The following is a 20,856-nucleotide window of genomic DNA, read 5'->3' on the forward strand; positions in this document are numbered from 1 at the left end:
GCAAGGTTCTTTTTACTAAGCAGAATAACTTTGCTAGCATGAGTTGTAATATTAATTAACTGTTACAAAGATATTGCAAAGAACACCATTGATTTTTAAAACTCTCTAGTACAAAAGTAATTATGCTAGAAAAGTAATTGAGAAAGCAACTTCAATAATGCAATTCCAAGTTTATATCTATGTCTCAGCGACAGGCATGGTAATACAGTAGAAAGGAAAATAGATAGAAATAAATCTATAAATGAATTGTGTGGTTATTTATGAATAGCCTTGAGACAGATATTGTTTTACTTCCAAGTGATCTTGTCTCTATCCACTCCCACCTCCCCCCTTCTTTTGTCTTACAAATCAGCATGAGAATACCTATTTCCTACATTGACACTTTCTTCTTACTTTATATAAATAAATTTTCTTCAACAAATTTCTAGGTCTAGAAATCAGCCCTCACAGCATTGCAAACAACTTTTTTTTTAATTGCAAGACTGGATGTTTTAATTACTTCAAAATATAACTCTTCTAGAAAATACATGTTTATTTCAGCACCTGGAATATTCAGGATGCAAAGAGAAACTAAACAATCACAGAAAGTAACAAGGAAAATCACTATGCCAAGGATTTCTTTTTCTCTTCCTCATTGTTAAATACAGGAATGAGAAGTTCCAAAGTGAGTTGGAAAGTGGCTAAAAGCAATGTAATATTAAGAGTCATTCTGAGTATATTTTGACTACTCTTTAGGAAAATGAATCCCATTTACAACTTAGTACTATAAACACAAACAACAAGAATACTTCACCATCATAATCAAAAAAATCATTTTTGAATGTCTACTATAGCCACTTTTTCACAACAAACTGGATAAACATGACAGTTGCCTCTAATGGCACTATTTTCTTACCACATAAAGCACTGGATACAATACCTAGCACCTAGTTCTTCCTCTACCTACTAGTACACCCAAGAAATCCAGTGGTTGGCCACAAAATCTCCCTTTGTCATGTTTTGAGCAAGAGAATGGAGGTGGTCATGATCATGGTAGAGAAAAGAGGAAGCATGGCGTGTTAGTTAATCATGGTACTACAGAAAGATGAGGATCTGAGTGAGAAGACTGCGAGGCTTGTGGAGGGCTAGTTGGCCAAGTGAAAATTCTTAGAAAATGGAAGAGGAAAAAGCAGTAGTAGAAGTCACGATATCTTCTCAAGTGTGTATACTTCTAAAGGAGGTTAAAAAGAAGGACATATTCCTCTGATTCACATTTTCTCATGTCCCATTGTACTATATAAGCCATAACACCATGATGCTCTGACATTCTAAAGCATCTGCTATAAGTAGTCATCTTCTGAATGAAACATCCAGAATTAGTTTCCTGGGAGCAAACCTCCATGTTTTGTGTTATACAAAACTGCAACCTTGGCCACACTTGAAAACGAAGGTAGTCATCAGCTAGATCCATCCCTTAAATCCTACTTGTTTAATAAATAATATCCTGTAATCCACCTTCAACAATCAAGTTCACCTTCATTGTTCTTGTAAACTGTATACCCTCCAACTTTCATGTAGACAATGAAGACAATATAACATGTAGACCATACATCACAAGACTCCTTTAACTGCCCCCTACAGATAATACATCTCACATATGGGTTGCTACAGTAAGTTGCTTAAGCTGTTTTTTCAAGAACATGGATTTTGTCTTGCCCATTTCAAACTAGTTAAGACCACCAACCATTCAACTGGGTCTCTGTGTCTGATGGATGATCTTTTGATGTTAGAGGGCCAAAAAACTCCACCCTTAGATCATGCTAACACTGCCATTTTTTTAACACATGCCTCATGAAGGAGCATATAACTCAGATATGCCTGTGTAGAACACCAGTTTTCTATTGGATTATGGCACCTTCTCAAATATGAAGACAGATTCATACTAGATGATGCCATAATCTTACCTAGGGATTTGAAACCCCGAAGATCATAAAAATGGTCAAGAGACATAGACGAGAGAATGGGGACAGAAGCTTAAATGCAAATGGCAAAAGCACAGTAAACAGAGCCCACGAGGCAATGGAAAGCCGTGAAATTGAGAGCAGAGGATATCCAGCAGCAGTAGAAATAGGCAGAATCATGGTAGGAAAAAGTAGAAGCAGAAGAGAGAACCTGAATCCTGAGAATTACTCAGTATTAGATTTGCTTTTGGTGCACAAGGGCTGTAAAGTATTCTAAATACTATCTTTTGTTCAACTGTGTAAATGGATTTCAGTGCTTCCTCCCTTTCTCACTTACCTTCAAAATAGCCACATTGACAGTAAAACTGGATTGCTGCTGTTCCTTGTGAAAGGGAGCAGAATTTGTCACCCACAAATACACAGCATTTTGGCATCAGGATTATTTTGAGCCAAAACCCATCAGATTCAGGAAAAGCTCTTTACCTCTCCCTCAACTGCCTAAATTGACATTGGAAAGGGGATCTGTACCTGGAAGAAGCCTACACCAGAGGTACCTTTTTACCTAAGAAACTTATCTGTATACCAGGGTAACTTCTGTTTTCTAAACATCTCCTCTCCGTTTCTATGAATGGCCTTCCTCCTCTTTGTATCCCCAGACCACAACCCCTTCCCTTAGCTCAGGATATTATAGAAGCTTCAATTCCCTGGTTGCCTTCTGAGTCTTCATATTTTTACAGGGCTCTAGTACCATATATTTGTGTTTGCTTTGCTCCTGTTAATCTTTCTTGTATCAATTTCATTATTATACCATTCAAAAAACCTAGAAGGGAAGAAGGAAAATTTGTTCTGCCCCTATACCTGCAACCTGAGGTTACAAAAACATCCCTAGGCATAAGAAAATAACCGTCCAGTCAGGGTCTATGGCCACCTCATTGCTGTGCTGGTGCCGAAACTAAGCAGAACCCTGTGGGGCCCTCCTGGGTACAAATCCTTTGTTTCTTGTTTGTAGGAAATAGGTTTTATTCAGTCTCTTTGACCTTCCCTGAGTTCCAAAGGGCAGATTCAAACAGTTGCTAATCAGAGAAAGGAAGAAGGTGCAAAAAACTAGGGAGGAACAGTCAAGAAACAATAGTGCAGCCTTGGGGCAGGGTCCTGGTTCCTCCTCAAAGAATATACATAACAATATCTTTGAGTTCTTCTGCAGGAACCAAGGCCCTACCCAGGTAGAGGATGGCAACTTCAGGCTGGGCACAAGATTCCTAGAGCACCACCCTGTTATCTCACCCCTTCTCTGTCTGTAGAACTCCCCCTCAGATGTGTAGCATGATGCTGGCAACAGTTCTGAGAGGCAGAATAACGAAACATTTTCCAGAAAGCTTTCCAGAATCATTTCATATACTTATTTGCACTTATACCAATCAATCTTAGTCAAGGAAAACAGGACTATCAAGACTATCTTAGATTAGGATCCAACTCCTGTGACCTGAAATGGGGTGAGCCTTATCAAAGAGGACTGACACCTGGACAAAATCTGGGCTTCATTAGAAAGAGGAAGGGAAGTAAGGAGCACATGTTGGGTGAACTATCAACAGTATCTGTTTCAAGAGTCATGTCACACAATATTTGAAAGACAAAATGGAGCTCACTGGATATCTTTTCAGAGATTCTGAAGCATATAACTTTACCTCCTATTTTACTTTGACCAGTGACAGCAGAGTTTCTGACAACAAATTCTGTAATTAGAACACTTCTACCTTGTCACTATGTTGGCACTCCTCAAATTATGGTATATTTGTTAGGATATAGGATAGGATAGGATATGGACTCAGACCCGGATGATTTAAAACAGGCCATTTATCATTACCAAAAATAGGAGGCCTGTAATCAAACAATAAAGACACATGAAGATACCAGAGCCTGCTCTTCAGAGTACTTCCCTATACAAATGAGGCATGCTTGTAGCACTTCCCTATAACCTGTTCCCTATGCAGATAAGGCATCCTGCCTGAAACCAATCGGAAGATCAAAATGCACCCCCATACAGAACCCAAACAACACTCAGCCCTTACGCACAGCACAGGGGGTCTGGAACAGGAAAAATTAGGGGCCTAGAGTGGGAGAATTGGGGTCCCCAAACACAGCTGCAATATGGAGATAAAAAGAAAGACCCAGTTGCAGCCAGAGCCAGTCCCTTCCCCAGGACAGCCCGCTCTCTCTGAGGGCATAAATAAAATTTGCTGTACACAGCTATGAACTTGACTCTTGATTGCGATCAAGACTGCTATCTCTGAGGCAACTGGCAAGAGCATTTTTTTCTCTCAGGGAGATGGACCGGTGATGCAGAAAAGGTTACCAGAATCCAGGTTCTTGTTAATGCAGCCAAAAAATGAACTTTGCAAACACACAGGCAGCAAGCAAGCAAAGTCTTTATTACAGGAAAGCAAACAGCACCCAGGGCTGCTGGGAGGTGGAAGAAGAGGCCCCCCCCCCCCATTGTCCTATAGGGGTTTTTATCCCTTAAAGATCGGGAGTTACCAACATGGGGTCCAGAAAGATGTGGTTTTTCTCCCATTGGCCTTGCCCAGTTACCTATATCAGTCCTTGTCCAATAGGGGTTTTAGGAGTGGAAATGTCCCATAAGTTTTATGATTTCTTCGCCCTTCTCTTCCCGTAAACTGAGTCACAGGGGACTGGGGATTAATGCCCATCTGGGCATAGGTACACTCCCTACAGTAAACAAGGCCTGTGGGGATGTTACTCCCTGGAAACCTTAAGCCACAAATGTTAATCAATAGCTTAACAAAGAATGCAACGAAGCCCATGCTCCTACACTGACTACCTGAGTTATTCTGCCTCACCAGGAATGGCCCATTAAAAGTGCCCAGACAAGAGCTGTAACTTTCAACCTAAGGTGCTGTCAGTTTGAGGGGAATTCCCTTTGACTCAGAACCGCTCCTGTCCTGAACCCAAACACTCCTGTCTGAGAGACCGCCTGCCTCCATCCCTGCACGGTGAGACCACTGGCTCTATTCTGGCACCACTGTAGTACTTCCCAGCTGGAATAGCTGCCTCCATCTCCAATCTTTGCGGCATGTGGGCAAGAATCAAGAGAAACAATGCAGAGGAACCTGACATATTGATTTCCAATGATCCGTCAACTATTCCCATATTATTAACTTACAGCATTTAAAGCTAACAGGCCACTAACCAAGCTATTAATCAAATATTGATTAAGCACCTACTGTATGCCAGCTAGGTGCTGGAGCTAGAGAAGTAAATAAAGTACAGTTCATTTCCTTACACTCCAGCAGTGAAACTGAGCAGGAACCTGTGGGGCCTGGTACAAATCCTTCTCCTCTCCCATTTCTGGTTAGTAGGAAATAGGCTTCATTCAGCCTCCAAGACCTTTCCTGAGTTCCAAAGGGCAAGGGAGTGCAGAAACAATGGAGGAGCAGTCAAGAAATAAGAGTACAGCAATTAAAATAGGAGCTGGGTTCTTCCTCAAGGGATATGCATAACAGTACCTTTGAGTTCTTCAGAAGTAACTAAGGCCCCACCCAGGTAGAGGAGAGTAACTTCAGGCTGAGCACAAGATTCCCGGAGCACTGCCCTGTTACGTCAGCACCAATCAATCAGAAAAAGAGTCACACACCAAAAGTTCTCACCCCAAATGTTGCCTATAAAAACTTCTCCCTGAAAACCATCAGGGAATTCAAGGTTTTTAAGCATAAGCCACTCATTCTCCCCGAAATAAAGCTTTTTCTGTCCCAAATTCTGATGGTTTTATTTGGTCTCACTGTGCATGGGGCATTCAGTAACAGCAGTACTTGGTTCAGTCCGGTTCCAGAGCAGCCCATATATTCTTTCTCCACCTCTTCTCTCTCAATACGGGAGAGGCTTATTCACCATCATATCCCCAGGACCTAAAAAATTTGATATTTATTGATTGTTGAAAGGATGAAAGATACAAGGGAATTATAAGACAAGTAGAGAGGATAAGAAATTAAACCTGCATTACTACAAAGTAATGAGACTGGATTTATTGTGTATTTGTGTTGCTGGTAAACTATCTCCGAAAGCAATTTACTAAAGGTTTGAAAAGTATTTGAAAAAATGTCCTAGTGTATAGCGCAGTGAACTATATCCAGTTTCATGGGCTAGACCATTATGGAAAATAATATTTTAAAAAAAGAAAATATGGAGTTCCCGTCGTGGCTCAGTGGTTAACGAATCCGACTATTAACCATGAGGTTGCAGCTTTGATCCCTGGCCTCACTCAGTGGGTTAAGGATCCGGCATTGCCATGAGCTGTGTTGTAGGTCGAAGACGCGGCTTGGATCTGGTGTTGCTGTGGCTGTGTCGTAGGCCAGCGGTTACAACTCCGATTAGACCCTAGCCTGGGAACCTCCATATGCCTCGGGTGTGGCCCTAGAAAAAGACAAAAAAAAAAAAAAAAGAGAGAAAACACATTGTAGAAATTGGTACAGCATTGTAAATCAACTATATTTGAATAAAAAATAAACTAATAACAATAAGTGAACTATAATAAGAGCATTTTAAATGTTTACCTTGGCCCAATGCAATTACTTTTAAGGAAAACATTCATTTGAATGTAGAAGTTATGGTACACTTGTCACCAAAAAAGTATCATTACATTACTGTATTCAAACTTAAAATTGTTTCTAAAAGGGAGAAAAAGCACTCTAGCGATAGTTGCAATCTAGCATGAAATGACAACATGCAGAACTTGTACTTGAGATGGAAAGGCATTTTTTTGTGGCTTTGGGATCATGCTTAGCCCTGCATGCCATTAAGTTTGGCCAAACCAAGGCTTTGAGGCTTTTTAACAGAGAGAAGCAGGAACATGGTAAGTGATCAAAGGATGCAAATTTCAGTGCAAATCAAGGTTTGTTCATAAGGTCTGCCTTTGCATAATATCAGGATATGAATGAAAAGGCTGATACTGATGAGATGGCAATTCAATTTAGCCTTTCTCTTTTGTTTGTTTTTTGTTTTTTGTCTTTTGTCTCTCTTTTTTTTGGTGTTGTTGTTGTTGTAGTTGTTGTTGTTGTTGCTATTTCTTGGGCCGCTTCCGCGGCATATGGAGGTTCCCAGGCTAGGGGTTGAATCGGAGCTGTAGCCACCAGCCTACGCCAGAGCCACAGCAACGTGGGATCCGAGCCGCGTCTGCAACCTACACCACAGCTCACGGCAACGCCGGATCGTTAACCCACGGAGCAAGGGCAGGGACCGAACCCGCAACCTCATGGTTCCTAGTCGGATTCGTTAACCACTGCGCCACGACGGGAACTCCTAGCCTTTCTCTTTGAAAGCAGCAGAAGGGACAAGAAATTGTTTGCTACATTGGCAATCTGCATTAGCAAAACAGCAGATACCTCTATGACCATTTCACAAGAAATCATCAGGTGGCCCTAGGTTTCCCCAGAACACTCCTTGAAAATGCCTGTGGAAAAACTCTCCAAGGCAGAACATCTGAATAAACTAGTCTAATGAAGGTATTGTTTCCAATTCTATTTGTTTTATCATAAAAATAAAGTAGAAATTATGAAGAGGAAGCTAAGAACTCTAATTGTATTACTAAATACAATTTTCTATAGTATCCTAACTAATCAATTATATACTCTTTAAAAATCTTTATAACATGCAGGTGTGGGGAAGGAAAAAATCCTTTTCCCTTTACCCTTCTACTTCTCCGCTGGGGTGCCTGTAACAAAAAACAGATTAACAAGAGCAAAACAAGAGAAATTTATCTCATGTGTACATGGGAGAAACCCAGAAAAATTGAGTAACTCAAAGCAGCTTAGAATTTGAACTTAAATACCATGTTCAGCCAAAACAAAGTAAGAAGGGATGAGGGAGGCAAGTTATGGAAAGGTGAGCAGGTGATAAGGTAAACAGAAGTAAGGTTTTGTTACGCAGATTTAAGTCTGTGCCTTCTTCATTGATAAGAGTTTCTGGAGATTTTGTGGTAATCCTTCTCTTCCTGGTACAAAAGGAGATTTTCTGTGTAAATGTTAATTTCCTTTACAAAAAAGTAATTTATGCTGTTTTCAGAGATCTCCTATTTCTGTTTCTCAAAATAATCACCTCAAAATAATCCTTATGCCAAAAAGGCATATTTAGGGTGGCATATTCTGGTCTCTTATAAAGTCCACAATTTTAGATGAAATACAGAATTTTAAAAGTGGGAAGAAATCTTTGATTAGGAAGACTTCATTGTTTAATTATGAAAACCAGATTTAACTTAATTTTCATTTACAGCACCTTTTCTAATAATAAAGTTCATCATAAGAATAGTTCCTGTATTATGTTTTGAAATTAAAATAAGTCTTTTGGAATTGCCTGGTGGCTCAGCTGGTTAAGAATCCTGCATTGTCGCTGCTGTGGCTCAGGTCACCACTGTGGTGTGGGTTGGATCCCTGGCCCAGGGACTTGTACATGCCATGGGTGTGGCCTAAATAAATAAATAAATAAATAAATAAGTCTTTTAACATCTCTGGGTTAAACAAAAAATGGTTAAAAATCAAATCAATTTGCTTGGGAATAAACATTTTCATAACCAACTTGATTTAGTTGTATATTTTACACCTATTTCCCTTCCATCTCTCTCTCCTCCCTAATGGCCATGCTAACCCTTTTTCCACCCCCACTTATTTTTTTTTTCTTTCTTACAGTCGTACTTGTGGTATATGGAAGTTCCAAGGCCAGGGGTCGAATCAAAGCCACACCTGCTGTCCTACACTACAGCTTGCAGCAACACAGGATCCTCAACCCACTGAGCAAGGCCAGGGTTCAAACCCGCATCCTCACGGACACTATGTCAGGTTTTAATCCCCTGAGCCACAATGGGAATTCCCACTTCCACCTCTAAGTCAATGAATTGGATATTATGTTATTGGCCCCTGACCAACATGCTCTTTGGAATCCTTGATCTATTGTATCTTTTCTCCTTATTGAAGCCCCCTTGTTACAGAACACAAGTTTGTATTCCCAAAATACAGTGAGGCCAAACAAACTGAAAGTAGGAGTTTGGAGCAGAGGAAGGTTTACTGCAAGTCCAAATAACAGGAGGCTCATGCTCAAAAAACCCAAACTCCTCAATAGTTTTCAGGGAGAAGATTTTATAGACAAGATTTGGGTTGAGGAGTACTGCAATCTCACTCCTGGGAATATGACCAGAGAAAACCATAATTCAAAAAAAAAAAAAAAAAAACCGTACATGCACCCCAATGTTCATTGCAGCACTATTTACAAAAGACAAAGACATGGAAACATGGAAGCAACCTAAATGTCCATTGACACATGAATGGATAAAGAAGTTATGTACACACACACACACACACACACACACACACACACACACACAATGGAATATTACTCAGCCATAAAAAAGAATGAAGTATTGCCATTTTCAGTAACATGGAAGGACCTAGAGATTATCATACTAAGTGAAGTAAGTCAGATAGAGAAAGACATATCATATCATTTATATGTGCAATATAAAATATGACACAAATTAAATTATTTATAAAACAGAAACAGACTTAGAAAACAAACTTGTGGTTACCAAAAAGGAAGGGTTGGGGGAGGGATGTATTAGAAGTTCGATGTTAACATATATACACTACTATACATAAAATAGATAATCAAAAAGTCCTACTGTATAGCACAGGGAACTCTACTCAATATTCTCTAATAACCTATTATGGAAAAGAATCTGAAAAAGGATATATATATCCTTGCAGTACTCCTCAACCCAAATCTTGTCTATAAAATCTGCTCCCTGAAAACCATTGAGGAGTTTGGGTTTTTTGAGCATGAGCCACCAGTTCTCTGGTCATATGATTCTGTATATATGAATCACCTTGCTATGCACCTGAAACCAACACAACATTGGAAGTCAACTGTCCTTCAACTAAAAAAGGGTGGGGGAGGGGGGTGAGGGCTGCAGGCTGTGTGACTTTCTTCTTATTGGTTGGCAGTGAGGTAACAGCACTGCTCCGAAGATCTTGGGCTCAGCCTGAAGTTACCCTCCTCCACAAGAGTAGTGGCCTTAGTTTGCAGAACTCAAAGATATTGTTATGCATATTCCTTGAAGAGGAACCGAGCTTTAATTGCTGCACTACTGTTTTTTGACTGTTCCTCCTTTGTTTCTGCACTTGCTTGCTTCTCCGATTAGCAACTGTTTGAATCTGCTCCTTGGTATTCAGGAAGGTCTAAGAGGATGAATGAAGCCTATTTCCAACAAAGTAGAAACAGTAGACAAGGAAAGGATTTATACCTGGGAGGGCCCCACAGGGTCCTATTCGATTTCACCCTCCATCTAAGAGTAGGCAGCTCTATTTGACTACAGTCCTCTCCATTCAAGAGATATAGTATTCCCTAATTTACCTCTATCCTAATGAAAAATAAAGGTTGAAAACATTTTGGCTCCAATTTTAAAAGCAAAAACAATCTCTGAACCGTGGAATCAATGCCTTACTAATGCCTTCTTCCTTCTTTTTTGTCCTTCCTTTCTTTCATTCATTCGACCATTTATCATTGTTAAATGTGCCAGGTACTATTCAAGGCACCAAGATTATGACAATGAACATGACAGACAAAAATCCCTACCCTCAAAGAAATTATATTCTACCTGAGGATACAGGCAACACACAGACACACACACACACACACATGCCTCAAAAAAAGTTTATATTCTATCTGGTGATATACACTAAGAAGGCAAAAAAGAAAAAAAAAAGCAGGGAAAGGGATGTGAATTTGGGGGGGGGGGAAGTGGGCATAAGTTAAAAATTTAAATAGGATACTCTCCAAGACCTCAATGTAAAGATGATGTGGAGGAGTAGAAGTTGCCACTCCAATATGTGGCTCTTTGACATAAGGATTACCTTAGGCTGGTTATTTCAAGAAACTGCAGACACTGGAGAAGCTCTAAAAATGGATTTGAAGTTACCCTTTTCTAAGAGACATTTCTATGGATAAGAAAGATTTCCATCTATAAGGATGTCTCCCTCACTGTACCAGGAAGAAGGAAATAACTATCTCTAGACACTTATCAATGCAGAAGGCACCAACTTAAAAATCTGTACAATAACCTTACCCTTTGTTCCTGCTCATCTCCCATAACTGACTGCCTGCACCAAATAGCTTCCTTTGTCCTTAGTCAAAAATGGCATTTAAAGTGAGGGCTTCTGCCATTTCAGAGAGTTACTCCATTTTCCTGTCTCTCTCCCATGTATACATATTATTAAATTTTTTCTTCTCTTAGTCTGTCTTATATCAACTTAGTTATTAAACCAGCTAAAGAACCTAGAAGGGAAAAGGGACTACTTTTTCCTCCCCAAGAGTTGGCATAGTTGTCAGGAAACTTCACTACATGGACACTACCTTCTCCAAGGCTGCTGAAGCTGAAAGATGCTGGAAAATCTGACAAAAAGCCACAGAAGGTAATATCTCTTATCATGTCAGTCTCCTGGATCTCTGCCTATAGGTTCTAATGGAAGTGAGAGTGTTAATAAACCTTTTCTTTTCCTAAATTTGCATTATCAGGAGAAAATATCAATGGAATTAATTTCTTGGGTATAGAGAATTGGTTAAAATTCAGGAGTTCCTGACATGGCACAGTGGTTAACAAATCCGACTAGGAACCATGAGGTTGTGGGTTCCATCCCTGGCCTTGCTTGTGGGTTAAGGATCCAGCATTGCCATGAGCTGTGGTTTAGGTCGCAGATGTGGCTCGGATCCCACGTTGCTGCGGCTGTGACGTAGGCTGGCAGCTACAGCTTCAATTAGACCCCTAGCCTGGGAACCTCCATATGCCGCAGGAGTGGCCCTAGAAAAGGCAAAAAGACAAAAAAAAAAAAAAAATTTATTTTATGAGTGCTCTTATTTGCTATGATCTTTATCCTCCAAGAGATAGTCATGGTTTTCTTTTGTTTCTGTTGTCTTCATCTATGTCCTTTCTGAAAGTTTGACTTTAGGACCAGTGAGAATATTCTCTCTGGTTTCCACCAATTGAAGGATGCATGTACCAGCACACATCTGGCAGCCATCCAAAGAGGTTGTGGATACAAGAAGCAGCATTTCCTTTGTCAAACTGTGCAGGCTCTCAGAGGAGTGTGTTACAAGGGGTCCTAGTCCATAAGGAGCCTTTGTCATCTCAACCTTAATCGTCTTATTAGGGCTGGAAAAGTTCCATTCCAATAGCACCTGCCCATTGTCACAGACTAGCAGGACTATGACTTGGAGGCCTCTAACATTCTCATGAGAAGCCAGAGACACATTTTCACTACACCCTTCCTAATGCCTACAACAACGAAGTCTTCACTTTCTCAGGCTAAATCTGGGAGTGAACTTTCTGATCTTATGAAGGATGCAATTTTTTGCACTCTCTTGTGGGACACTTCTTGCAGCCTTGGTTAATCCATCAAAAGGCTTACTAGGGGGTTTCCTGCTGTGGCACAGTGGGTTAAGAATCTGACTGAAGCAGCTCAGGTCACTATAATGGCATGGGTTCAATCCCTGGCCTGGCACAGTGGATTAAAGGATTCAGCATCGCCACAGCTGTGGCACAGGTCACAGCTGTGGCTCAGATTCCATCCCTGGCCCAGGAACTTCCATATGCATCCATTAAAAAAAAAGTGTCTTACCACTTTGAGTTGCTATTGAGATTAAGAGATATTATTTGTCAATAGCCAGACAATGGATCTTTTGAATTACAATATTTTAAAATATATATTTTTAGAGAACTTTCATCCTAAACAATCATCTTATTTGTACCTATGGAAAGACCAAATTAAAAAGTAGATACAGGAGTTCCCATCGTGGCGCAGTGGTTAACGAATCCGACTAGGAACCATGAGGTTGCAGGTTCGGTCCCTGCCCTTGCTCAGTGGGTTAACAATCCGGCGTTGCCCGTGAGCTGTGGTGTAGGTTGCAGACGCGGCTCGGATCCCGCATTGCTGTGGCTCTGGTGTAGGCCGGCGGCTGCAGCTCCGATTCAACCCCTAGCCTGGGAACCTCCATATGCCGCGGGAGCGGCCCAAGAAATAGCAACAAAACAACAACAACAACAACAACAACAACAAAGTAGATACAGAGAAGTATAATAGCTAGCTTTATAGACTCCTTTAACAAAATGATAAAACAAAAATTAAACTCCCCATCCAATGTAAATCCTCCCTTTTAAAAATCCAAAGCATTAAGTGCATCACCCTCCAACACACCTGCTTACTTTATATCTAAGAACTGCAGTCCCAGAAAGAGTAGATATCTACAAAAATGGAAAGATCTTACCAAGCCTGTTTTGTATCCTGACAACTTGGCTTGGCAACTGTCAGGTTGGAAGTTTTAAAATATGGCAAGATATCAGAATGAGAAAGACAAATATTGTATGATATTACTTACATGTAGAATCTAAAATGAAACCTATCTATAGAACAGAAACAGACTCATAGACATAGAGAACAGACGTGTGGTTGCCAAGGGGCAGTGGAGAGAGTGGGATGGACTGAGAGTTTGAGGTTAGTAGATGCAAACTATTACATTTAGAATTGGTAAGCAATGAGTTCCTACTGTATAGCACAAGGAACTATACCCAATCTCTTGGGACCAAACATGATGGAAGATAATATGAGCAAAAGAATGTGCATATATATGTGTGTATATATATATATATATATATATATATATATATATATATATAGACAGAGAGAGAGAAAGAGACTGGGTCACTTTGCTGTACAGCAGAAATTGGCACTACATTTTAAATCAACTGTACTTTAATTAAAAAAATTGAAAATAAAACAAACACTGCTTTTGGAAGTTTTGAAAAAAAATATAGCTGGACATAAATGTGGGCTGCATCCCATTTGTACATATGGCTGAACAGAAAATGTGAGTTAAACTCCATTTGTGGCTAGGGTTCCACCAAACTGCTGCCAGCCCTCAGGGGGATTACAATGGCCATTATAAGTGATGTTCCAATTACATAAGATCATTTAAGAGGTGCACTTACGGAGTTCCCATTGTGGCTCAGTGGGTTAAGGACCTGACTAATATCCATGAGGATGGAGGTTCAATCCCTGGCCTCGCTCAGTGGGTTAAGGATCCGGCATTGCCACAAGCTGCAATGTGGGTCACAGGTGTGGCTCGGATCCCATGTTGCTGTGGCTGTGGTGTGGGCCGGCAGCTGTGGCTCTGATTCAACCCCTAGCAGATGCAGCCCTAAAAAGAAAAAATAAGTACACTGAAAAGCAAGGGCTTCCACATCAAACATAATGAGATATGCAGAAGCCTCCAAAAGGCTTCACTGAAAGATTTTTTTAAAAGACTGATGAAAAATTCAAGATATAAGAAGTACCCAAAACAAAAGATTAATGTAACTCCTACTACTCCCCTCTATCCTCCTTTGAGTACTCAGGGTAGTAATCTTTTGTCTAAATTGTCTTTGCACTCTGAAGAAAGTACTAAACAGTTACCTTTTAAAATAAGACCACCCAAGGTGACAGGTGATTCTCTTCAGGTCAAAGGCCAAACTAAAGGCCATAGTTAAACAATTTCTTAAACCCAGGGAGGATCCTCAAAAGCTTTTTATAAATGGATTACCTCCTGAGATTAGTGGATAGATAAAAAGACAGAAAATAAGATGATAGGTCACCAGTCTGTCTGAACTCCTGACCAGAGCTGATATTCAGAACCTAACAGGATCTTTTTTTTTTTTTTTTTTTTTGGCCTTCTCCCCTAAGCCAAATAAAATAAAACTATGTACCCACAGAGAAAGAAGCAAATTGGAGATAATTTAGTTAGATAGGTGGGTCTTGCCCTTGATATTCAGGCTGCAATCTCATTCTTTGGGGAACTGGAAACAACTATCTTTGTCTCATAAATCTCTACAGAACCAGAAATGTGGCTCTAGAAGCAATTCAACCCCCACCTACCTTTACCAATCACCAAACCTCCCCTATTCATCTCAAAATGCCTGTAGGTATTGAGTCATTAGAAACTGAATTGTTTTGCATTAAAGAAAAAGAGAAAAAATTAAATAGACCTATGATAATAGGTATATATGCCCCAAACTCCTTCTTGGAGGAAACTTGAATACTTTCCTCTGTGCCTTTGTGATGTAGATTTTCCACCTCTTAGTTCTCTAGGACCTGAGAGCTGGTTGGTTTAACACACATAGACATGTCTTTGGAGTTAATCACCATTGGATATAATGCAGACATACAACTTTTCTTCTGCATGGGTTTATTAGTCAAATAAATTCATGTTATATCATTTACAAAATTTGTCAACAGGAAAAATAGCTTGGAGTAATGGCTGACTCTGTCTAATATCTCACGAAGTTCTCATGAGTAGTCTGTCAGGAAAAAATGATTTAGATAGATGTAAATGGGATAAGATTTTTAAGCCACAATAATTATGTTTTATGTTATGTGTACTTAAAACTAGCACATGAAATCTTTTTGGTAATTTGAAACTTTGGAGTTTTGCTAAGTTCATTTAAATGATAGGAATTTATTGACTATAGAGATCATTTCCAAATAAAATGAAATAGTGAAACATTAATTAGTAAACATAAATTTATCTCCTTTTAGCATTCTATTTATTACATAGAAACTAAAGGTATTTGGGCATATTACTAAATATTTCCTGTGCCACAGTGAAATATTGTACAATTGATAGGGTACATTCTTCTAGAAATTATAAAATGTATTCCTAAATCTGCCAATCTAGAGAATACTGGTGTAACAGTCCACAATTGTTTACTATTTAGTTTTCACTAGAAATCAATGTTTCTAAGGGTTAAGAAATCTCATATATGTGATTAAAACTACTAGAATTAATAAGGGAAACATCTCTGCATTCAAGGAAGGTAGGATATATATTTTTGGTAAAAGAAGTCATCAAGAATGGAGATGCATTTTTGTTGAAAGAAAAGAAATTTGTAGAAGGTTTATGGAAAAGGAATCTTTGGAAAGAAATTTTTTTTGGTGTATTCAAGAATGGCTAAGTGTAGAATGAATGAGTCATAATATCAAGAGTAAACTGGTATCTGAATTCCGCTTTATATGTTAAAAGGTCAAAGTTTTTTTAGACTTTTGGTCTTTTTTTTTTTAACAAGTTGTGAAAGTTTCTTCACCTTTTAAGCAGAAAGCAGATTTTGTTTTATCAAAATAATTCCCTGTGTTGTTTCTACCAGGTCTTTGATTACTCAGGAAAACTGAGTTTTCCTAACCTTATTAGAGCTAAGTTTTGCTTACAACTATGTAATCACCTTTGAATTCTTTCATCAGCACTTGGTTAACTAGATAATTGAGTACTGTTTCATAATGATCTGTGAACCTATTTAGGCAAGGGTCCAAAACTTTTCCTTTTCTTTTTTCTTTTTTTTTTTTGGCTGTGCCCAAAATGTGGAAGTTCTTGGTACGTGGAAGTTCCCATGCCAGGAATTGAAACCACACCACAGCTGTGACCTGAGCCATAGCAGTGACACCAGATCCTTAACATGATGAGAGACCAGGGAACTTCAAGTGTCCAAAATCTTTTGACATTTTTTACAGACTTCCCAAAATAAAATTCTACATGAAATCTTTGTTGACCTCAAATAACATTGAATTTTCCAGAGGGCCCCTGGAACATTTCAAAAAATTTGTTCACTTGCCTTGTGTAAAGGAAAATGTTACACTAATCAGGTTTATTAAATATGTTAAATTACATGGGAAGCATTGCTGAATAAGAAGTGATACTAAGCCTTCTTTATATTGTATTTGTATATAAGCATTCCAGAATTTGTATGCAATAACTAGAAATCTGATATGTCCTAATATAATGTTAATCAGTCATAGTTCTAGTTATTATCTTGATTGTTGTATGTTACAGAAATAACCAAATTTCCTTGTTAATTGTATGGTAATGAATTTTCTCATCAGATCTTTAACCATGGTAATTTTTAAGTCTTTTTGTCATTTACACAGAGTTATTATTTTACTCAGATGCTTTTATAAAAGTATTCCTGCAAAAATGCCTTATCTTCAAGGAGACTCATAGAAAGAAATTTCAACAAATATAGGTTTCTGATAAACTTAAGATCATAAAACTGAACTGGGTAAGAATTTGCAGAACTCCAAGGGAAAACAGGATTCATAAAGCTACTAACAAAAGATCAATATCAACAAGAATTAATTACATGGGACTGAATGTACTGATGAAGATGATTAATAATTTTTGTGACTTTCTTTTTCCTTGCTGGTTCTCTTAGTATTTTGCTTTTCCAGATTTTAGGAAATCCTTTTTTCTCTCTTAAGCTATCAAAAACTTAGTAGAAAATATCTTTGTGAAGAAAGATGAAACATTTACTTTTTCTCCCTATCTGAGCCTTATAGCTTTCAGAAACTCTTAAGTATTCTTTTCATGGCAATATATTTATTTGCATAAGTTCAATAAGAATCTGTTGTCCTTGAAACAAGACACAATTGGAAACACTTGGTTATATTACAAAGGCTTTGACTGGAATGTCATATTTGGGAGAAGTATGCATAGACTCAGATATGACCAGACAGCTTTAAGGAACTAAGGATGGCTTTATGGAGCCACTAAAGGCCCTTGGGAAAACAGCCTGGTACCTTCCTTATAGAATTTCCAGCAGCCTTGCTGAGTGAGTAAGGAATATCATTTCCCAGCAGGTATAGAAACCTCAGGATATTTGGGGACCTCAAGAAGAGAGGAATTCACCCAAATGTACAGGTATTGCAGGCAAAGTGTGATGGCAAGTATTTGGCTTTGCTTCTTAGCCTTGACAGGCTGTTAACAACTCAATCTGAGATTCCTTATGAAAAGTTCTAGCATGCCATGGGTGCAGCCAAAAAAAAAAAAAAATGAGATGAAGCAATCTATCAACTTGGCTTTTGGACTGTCTGGACTGTAAAACTTACTAGGGATGTTTCAAAGGCAGGACTGAGGGGAGCAGAATTTACCACCCTGATAAACAATTCTTTGACATAAGATTGATTATTTAAAGACTGATAAACAATTCTTTGACATAAGATTGATTATTTAAAGAAACTGCAAACACAGAAGAATCTCTGAAAACAGTAGAAGCTGCCCTTCTGTGGTGGAAATTTACATTTATAAAAGAACTCTGCATTTGTAAGTGTGCCCCCCCCAAATCTGCACAACAACCTAACCCTTGTTTACTGTGCTTTTCCTGGTCACCTCCCATAACTGACTGTCCACCCCCAACATCTTCTTTTGTCTTTAGCCAAAGATGATATTTGGTCATTTCAGGAAGTTATTCAGTTTTCCTGGGTATCTCCATGTATACAAGAGGTTATTGTTATTACAATTCTGGTTTTGGGGGTTTTTTTTGTTGTTACTGTTGTTAATCTGTCCTTTATTATTTGGGTGGGTGGGAGTCTCAGCCAGGAACCTAGAAAGGTAGAGGGAAAATTATTTTTCCTCCCCTACACTGCCATTCCATATTAGCTATCAGTTTTCAGGTAGCATTTTTCAGTGTGGAATTTTCTCTGTCACCTATAGGTTATGTGCTGTAGACAGCTGTCAATCAGACAAGGACTCTCTAGTCTACCGCTTGTCCAAAGATGGGATAAGCATCCAGGCCAACAGACTTGTCTTCTTTGACAAGTACTAGTTAACTGTTGGGCCAGAAAGCCCTCCCCAGATACAAGAGAACCTAGCGGGCCCCTCAAACACAACTTGACAAAATGCTCAATTGTGTGGTTATAGATTAGTCATTGAGACAAACTAACAATAGCACATATGCTTACGTGTATTCTCTGTTAAGTCAGTTATCAACACTGAAAAGTATGCATATAAAAAAACTCAAGGAGTTCCCTGTTGGCCTAGCAGTTAAGGATTTGGCATTGTCACTGCAGTGGTATGGGTTCAATCCCTGGTCTCAGGATTTCTGAATGATGTGAGTGCAGCTAAAAAAAAAAGTCAAGTACTTATCATATATTGGCATTGGAGCAAATATATACACGTATATATGTGTAAATGTGTATAGATATGTGTGTATAAAAATGTGTGTGTGTGTATAAATGTGTATAGAGGATGTGTGTGTATAAATGTGTATAGAGGAGTAAAGAATAAATATCCCTTACTCTTCCATTGTTCTTAAAAAAGCTATGGGTCCTTTCTGGTATTTTAGGTATTTCTGCCCCGAAAGAAATACCACTTCTAGTTTGTATTATTTTTCTCCAGTAAATATGTGGGTGTAATAATCTCAACAAGATTTTTAAACTGTTGATTGTGTCCCCCACCAACCACAGAACTTGCATCTTTAATTATCTCATGGTAGTCAACTGTGACTCACTAGATTAAACAGAGAGAATACATATAACTCCTAGGTAGATTTAGCACTATACAATCAAATCCCACATAATTAATCTAAGAAAAGTAGAAAATTAAATCCTATAACTTGTCCAAGGGCACAGAAGAGACCCTGACCAAGCAGGATACAACCAGAAGTGGGAACACATAAGTTCCAATTAACTGAGCAAACCATACATGACAGTATTTATCCCTACCATGTGATTTTATGTTTAATGTCTCCAGTTAGTGAGCCTAAAATCCTAACCTAGAACTGCTTCTCTAATGCAGAAGGTATAAGCTCTATTGCTTCAAATCTCTGTCATGTCTCAAAAGGTGCCATGTTGTCTGCTCATACTGAAATAAAAAGAAAACACAAATATATTCCAAGTCACGTAGTTGCAAAGGGATGAAATGAAACCACTGCTGCACTAGTATATGGATTAACGTTGCCTTTTGCTGTCAATTCCAGCAAACACTACATCAAATTTGTAGCCAGGGCTGATTCATGTTATAACATTCACTCTCAGGTTTTTGTCTCCAGAAAGCCTATTCCACAGTTTATGAAGCCAGATAGACAAGAGTTCTGCATAACCTCAGAAAAGCTAAGGGGCATCACATTCACTGGTATGAATCAGTGGTCAGATAGTTAATTATTTTCCTCATAGCCAAGAAAGAAGATTTTTCCATTTTAAGATTTTTACTCTATACCTATATTGGGGAATGTGTAGTTCTGCGTATCGGTTGGTTTAAAAAAAAGAAAAAAACTGTTGCAATCAACCTCCTGAAAGCAGGCATCGCCAAGGTTTATCACATTATATTTAATATTTCTAAAATTCTATAAAAGAACAGGGTTCAGTTAAGAACAAATTCAAAGTCCTAGGAGGATGAATCATTAAGCATGCATACATAATACCCAGACAGCCCCTCAAAACATTGGGATTAAAGACAAGAGGCTGTGATTTCTATAGAGAAATGTAAAAATCAAAACCACTGTCTTTTATCTGCAGTATAGATTACCTGAAGCATACGCTGAAGGGATTCTTAAGCAGCATAAGTCGGTTGCACAGACTGAAACAAATTGACCTACCTGTCAGGACCAAAGCAAAAGGTACTGCCCAGGTCTCAGGGGGAAAGGCAGGAGGTGCTGCCAGGGGCCAGAGGCACCCAGCAGCAACTTCACTGCTCCCCTGCTGAGCTACAGTGTAGGATAGAGCTTAGGGAAAAGGGGAAAGATGTTTGTTGCTCACTCCACTTAAGTTCTAAGAAGCAGCCAAACAGCTCTCTTCTCACACTGTGCCTGGCCCCATGCCTACAAGGAATGCCATAGTTTATATCAACATTCCCTGATTAAATCTGCTCCCCACCCCCAATAATCCAAACTGCTTCAAAAGCAGGCTGAAGGGACATTTTAGAAACTTAAGACCCGGCTATAAATCAAAAATTAAGTAAATTTTTTAAAAGCATACACAATTCCTACAAAAGGTTTTTATGTTCCTGTTTGATTCCTGTTTCTTGTTTCTGACAGGAATGGTGCAAGGAATCCTATAGCCAAGAGATT

The 20,856-nt window shown here is 38.9% G+C and overlaps 1 long non-coding RNA gene across 11 annotated transcripts in view; it reads right to left on the reverse strand.

Moving 5' to 3' along the window:
* The window catches only part of LOC146394699 (uncharacterized), a 759,738-nt gene that overhangs the window by 484,554 nt on the left and 254,328 nt on the right, over window positions 1–20,856 (reverse strand). The window contains exons 1-2 of one of the 11 annotated variants that reach the window (XR_014834668.1): window positions 20,386–20,495; window positions 13,981–14,189 (exon numbers count right to left, since the gene is read on the reverse strand). The exons of 8 other annotated variants lie outside the window; for them this stretch is intronic. This is a non-coding gene — a long non-coding RNA (uncharacterized LOC146394699). Of the gene's footprint in view, window positions 1–5,767; window positions 5,864–13,980; window positions 14,190–20,385; window positions 20,527–20,856 lie in introns of those variants that run through there. 2 more of the 11 variants (XR_014834664.1, XR_014834666.1) reach the window with 2 other exon arrangements.

The sequence above is a fragment of the Sus scrofa genome, chromosome X, assembly GCF_054392235.1.
Source record: "Sus scrofa isolate SSC_HxYL_T2T_F1_AM1 chromosome X, Sscrofa_HxYL_maternal_Yorkshire_Landrace_v2.0, whole genome shotgun sequence".
Lineage (NCBI taxonomy): Eukaryota > Metazoa > Chordata > Mammalia > Artiodactyla > Suidae > Sus > Sus scrofa.